We start from the raw sequence: 6,128 nt of genomic DNA, 5'->3' as shown, positions 1-6,128 counted from the left end.
CAGCAAGGGGCTGCTGGGGGGCCGGGCCTGGCGTCAGGGGAGCGCTGCGAGGGGTGGGCGAGGGTCTGGGGCGCGGAAGGGTCGAGCGGTGCGGGGAAAACTGGTGAGGACACTGGGAAACCGGACAGTCCTCTGTCTCCTGGGCTAAAGAGTGCTCCGAAGGGTCTAGATTGTCCTTCTTTACAAAATCTACATTCTAAACTTAACTGCGTTTGTGCCCAGAACAGCTTCATTCATGCGATTAATGCCGCTGCTACCTTGTGGGGTTCAAATCTAGCGGGGAAAATACAAAGAAAAACAAACCCTAGAGCCAGTCCCTAAATGACAAATGTTCTAGAATTCAGTACAATGACATTAACAGTGCACAGAAACGCAGGGGCAGAGCCTGCAAACCCCCTAATTAGATGAGTAATCCTCATGTGAGTGCTGAAGTCATTGGTCCTAGATCACTTGATGTGCACCACAGGGCTTTTGGAAAAAGAGCCACATGCAATATCATCCAAATGAGGCAGATTTCATGTGGACACATATATCTCCCTAGATGAATCCCCCTTTGCAGTATGTGGGCCTTTGAGTGTCCATAATATTCCCCTGTTACAGAGTTTAAAACCTGCAACTGTGAAGATGATTAATTTTGGGGAGGAAGTATGAAAACACACAGCTTCAAAACAGCATTAACTTGGAGTGAGGCTGATGGCAGATCATCTCTAGGACACACAGCACATGAGCAACACTGCAAAGGCAGCAGGGGAATAATTTTAAATTCATTATGTTTTGGGGGGAAAACATCTTCTATTCATAGGGGCCTAGTGGGAAGCTCTAATAAAACCCAAAAATGAAACAGAGAAGCTGTTTTTGAATGTCCTGAGACTGTTCCTGTGGATCAGCATAGGTTGATTTTGAAACAGGGATGTCAGATGGAAAATAGGGTTGTGGAGCAGGAAAAAGTTTAAAAATAAAACAAACAAACAAAAACCCCAACAAACAAAACCAGGGAGTAAGTGCTTTGTATTTCAAAAAACAGTTTCTGAGCAACTGCTACAGTTGGATGTTTGCTGCTTGGGTAATCACCATGAGCTGCTTTTATAATGAAGCCCTGATAAAGCAGAGCCACAGAAGCATCTGAGACTTGGGCAACACAATTATTTTTGTAGCTTGAGTGATGCAACCATGTTGGTCAATCTTCCTTTCAGCTAGCTGCCTACAATGGCTATTTAATTAGCAGAGGTGGGAGAAACGAACAGTTCTTGTCCTCTGCTACAGTGTGAAAACCTTTGGTGGCCTTTGGACCAGGTGTTGCTGCGGAGTACAGCCATGCCACAGCGATGGCCGCGGCTGTAAGATCAGGGCCAGCATCAGGGCAAGCTGCTCCTCTGGCTGGAATAGCTTCTGTGCGTTGCTGAAGCCCAGCCTCACAAGAGCCCTAAGAGATCTCGGGATCTGTGCTCTGGCAGATTGGGGCACTTGGGATTTGGGCATGAAATAGAAGCTGAGGTGCTGTGTGTGGAAATCGTGGGTCTTTCTGGTAAAGAAATGAGGCGTCTCTGATGTCTAAAAGAAATAGCTAAACTGTGGTTTTCAGGAACACAGCTTTGGAAGGAGGTAGTAGTTAGGGGCTGAATTCCTTCTTGGGATCTGGGTATATGTCACACCTGGGGAAAATGGTCTGGAGGAGACAGCAGAGAGTCACACCAGACACCAGGATAGCTCTTGCTCTGATGCTTGCATTTGCTGGGAAGAATATACCAGGTGTTGGCTTCCCTTTCCTGACAATCCCGTGACTGCAGTAACTCTACTTTGTGCGCAGTAACCATTGACAGCAACAACCTCAACTCGGTCATGAACTCTAAAACCAGTCCAGAGTGTGGCCATCTGATCATGAAGATTTTTCAATGCAAAAAACTTTGTATGACAGATGTTGGTTTGCGTTCTCCACCCTGGGTGTATGTATTCAAGCCTTAAAGAGGAAATGGAGGTGAAGAAGCTGGGAAACCAGCCATGAGCCCAGAAGGGCCTCTCCCAGCCATGGCATCCTGCGTGTTGCCATTCGACATGAGAAGGGTTAGGTACCTTTTGATAGCTTTTAGGCTTTTCCCTAGCTCAGTGCTTAAATTCCAGCCAAGCTCTTCCCTCTGAGATAAAAGCCTGCTCCTACTGGTATGTCTGGTATTTGAATGAAATCTGCTACAGAAAAAAATGGTCTTGGCAGGGGCTAAATCTGCTAAATACCCTTCATTGGTATTCATGATAACTAGGAGCCTGGTGAGGGTCTAGTGCTTCCAGGGGAAAAACAGGCAGGAGGGAACAGGCAAAAGGTGAATTTCTAATGAGAGCAAGTATTTCTTACAGCAAGGAAACCATCTTTTGCATGTGAAAAGAGTGGGGAGAGGCGGCACATACACGTTCACTTTGCTCTTATCTGTTGCCCTTACCAAGTGGTATCATGATCATCGAGGCAGAGGAGGACGAAGGGGCTGCAGGCCAACCTTTAGGGGCTTTAATAGCATGAACTGTCAAGCACTGAACTGCCAGTCCCGGCTGCTCTAGGATCTGCAGACAATAAATGCTGCCATCTGGTGCCCCGAGTCCAGCCGCACACATCGTTTGTGCCAGTCCGGCATTGGTACGCAGCAACGTTTCTACACATACTTGTTAAATAGAGAGAGTAGTCTTTGCTTACTCTTTGGATTATCCAATGGATTACCTGCCCCTCCACTAGCTTTCAGTACTGTTGTACGAAAAACCACTGGCTTCAGAGTGAGTTGAGTAGTCCTGCTAATAGAATGCTATAGAAAGGAATGTGGAATTTATACCTTGCATTCTCCTCTTGCTTTGATGAGTTACTTCTTATTTATGTCAGGACATATCAGTTTGGGTTTTTTTTTTTTCTCTTATACAGTGGAAAATTGAGAAGAAAGTGGACTCTGTATGTCAGAGGCCAGTCTGAGTTTGGAAGAACCCTGATCACAAGATCTAGACACCAGAGAAGTCATCAGTTCAAAACCTTTTTTTTTTTTTTTTTTGATATCATGATTCCTGTATCAAATATAAAAATGTGGGAAAGAAAAAACAACGGACAGAACAGATTTGTGACAGTCACCAGCAGACTGGCTCGTCTTGCTAAATTGACTGGCCAGATGCTGACCTAGTGTGGGCAGGGGAAGAGGTATGCAGTGGAAGCGTGCGTGCCATGTGCATGCAAGAAGTTTCATTGAGCTCTGTTTAGGTACAGAAATCAGGAAAGATGCATCGAGACCTCGAGAGCCATCTGCTGGCATTTACATCAATCAGGGTGATGGAAGGACAAGAGCAGTCATGCTTGAATCCACAGCCAGTCTGAATGTCACTAAAGTTTTGAGAGCTTTGCTTCTAGTAGTTTTTCCTTTCCAGTTTTAGATGCTGACCCTGAGCCAGATCCTGCCATTTACCGAGCTGTCCTTTGTGAGCAGCCCTTTCAGAAGTGCTTGCCAAGGTCAGGGAAGAGCTTGCAACCTAATGCTGCGTTTCCTTGTAAGTTGGATTAATGCTCCTTATCGTGCCCTTGCTCTGGCAAATATCCCATTTCCCTAACTAGGATTAGGACATCACGCTTACCCTGGTAATGGATTATCTCACTGGAGGCTTTCACGAATTGGTTTGACACACCGCTCACAGGAGCGGTACAGGCTGAGGGTGGCTGATTTTCATGTCTCTTTGGGGTGCACCCCGGCCTCTTTAAAGTTTGGGAGTCTCTTCAGCTGAGAACCGTAAGACCTGTACCACAGAGAGCAAAGCGGTTAAAACTAGAAGTGGGGAGAGAGAAACTTTTGCCTTCCCTTTAACTCTTGGATACAGCACTAATTGTAATTCCTCTGTAATTATCTAAAGATCAAAGAATGTTCTGACATGAGAGATCAGAACAAGTAGCGTTGCGAGAGAACACTGGGAGCACACACAAGTCCCGACGGACAGGGGAACGTGGGGTTCCTGCGCAGCCTGGTGTGGCCAGACCAGAGGAGCAGCTCTGCCCAGGGAGGCTGTGGAGGGATAACGCTGGGGGACACAGGCTCACCGCCCGCGCTCCGAGCACGTAAGTCTGTGTCATGACCTGCGTTACTTTCTCCTCTTTCATGCTAGAGGAGACAAGGAGGGGCTTTGAGGAGAAATGGCACAAAACATTGGTATAATAAATACATTCATAGCAGAAACAACTTGGTTCTTGTTCAGAGAATGCAGGGAGGCATCTACACTGTCCACGAGACTGTGGCCTACGCAGAACCAAGGTAACTGTAGCCATTGCGAGCCATAGCCTCCAAGTTCATGTGATTGCAGCTTCATGACTTCTTTTACAAACCATACTGAATCAGTTCTCTTGTGATGGGCTTAAACCTTGTTCAAGTACTTCAACTGCTGATCCCCGTTACTGGAGCATGCAAACATCTCATGAGCTTGGCTTCCTCAGCCCAGAAAGCGCTTTTATCCTCATCCTGCTGAGGGAAGCCGAGATGGATTGAGGCTAAGAGACTTCCACAGGAGAGGCTGGAAATCAGTAGCAGAGCACGAAACTAGACCTGCATCTCTTAACAATCTTGCTGCTTCAGTTTTAAGGGTTACAGCTGAAGAACGAATAAGGCTATATTGTATTCCTGCGGCACACAGCACATGCCAAGCAAGCCTTAGCTGACATTTCAAAGACCTATTGTTTTTAAAGTGGGTTCCTTCCATCTGGGAAAATGTTCTATTATCTTTGGGGGAGGGAGGCAGAAACTTGCATCAGAAATCGTTTGATTCTGTAGCCAGTTTGTTAGATGTCGGTCCAGACATTGTTTGGACGTCGGTCCAGACCAAGAATAGTGGATCTGACCGACTGCATGATGTGTTTACTTTGCCACCTGCTTTCAGAGACAAGCGCATAAGCAAATGGCTGTTTTGAACGCTTTTATGTGTGCATTTAGCTTGCAACAGAACTGTGTCACAGATGATGCTCGGAGAGGGAGCTCTCCCCAGACTGCTTCTATGTTAAAAGCACGGGAACTGAGGATTCTTTTCAATGCGGGCATTTACATTCTATTACAAAACAAACACTGGTAGTATTTCACATGCGTTCCCGGAAAAGAAGTCAACAGTAGCTGCACACAGTCTCTTTGCTCTTTAATTTGGTTTGCGTCAGAGGGATCTGAAAGTCCAGAATCACATTTGCAGATGCTTGGGCAGTTCACAAACTGCTGAAGCAGCCCAGAGGTTGTATAAAGTTAACGATGCAAAGCAAAGATGGTGCGCATCTGAGTTGCAGAAGGCAAAGACCTGCTGCTCTCCTATCTCCTTCCCTCTCTCTGGAGGACTGAGCCTCACAGGGTCTTTTTTGCAGTGCTTTGGATGCTGTTTTCTGTCTCCCAGCTCTTGTGAGGCAGCTTAGCACTCTGACCTGCGTCTGTTTCCCACGGTGCTAATCCCTGTCCTCACTCAGAGTTGAGGAGAGAGAGGGTCCCTGAAGTCCTTCAGACTTGTGCATAGACACCTAAGCAGGGAGTTTCCAATAAATATTTTCAGGAGAGTGCTTAGAAACTTCTTGCCCCACTGCTGAGGTGCAGGTTAATTGCTGGTCTACAACTCCTTAGGTCAGAAGAAAGAGAGAACATTGAGTTCAAGTTAAGCACGGTTGGATGGCGGGCAAATATCTGTGTTAGCATTTAAGCAGGGTGTCATGGCTTTTTCAAAGTGTCATTGAGCCCGTCCTTAAGCAAACACAGGAGAGCTATGTGACGTACCTCAGATAATGACGGCACCCCGGCTGGCTGCACTGCCTCCCTCACGCTGCTGGAGCTGTTCCGCATTTACTCGAGAGGTAAAATGTTCCCAACGTTGCCCCTTGGGTGTTGGAAGCCTTCCAGCTGGGAACCACACTGAGTGTGTGATGGGCTGTGTTGCAGCAGGCACGTCTTGCAGATGTGAATGGATTCCCCGACTGGTCTATCTTTAAGATCTGGGCACTTCAGGGCATTTTTTTCTTGGCTCTTGGTTACTCTGTTTTGAGTCTTACCAGTCATTTTCTTCTTCAAAGTAACATATGGAAATAATCTCAGATCTGCTGCTCAAAGCAAACTCATTCTGCACTGAGGACCATTTCACACAACTGTCTGCCCAGCTGA

The sequence above is a fragment of the Platalea leucorodia genome (assembly GCF_965183815.1).
Source record: "Platalea leucorodia genome assembly, chromosome: 14".
NCBI lineage: Eukaryota > Metazoa > Chordata > Aves > Pelecaniformes > Threskiornithidae > Platalea > Platalea leucorodia.
Note: the sequence above shows the minus strand (reverse complement) of the source record.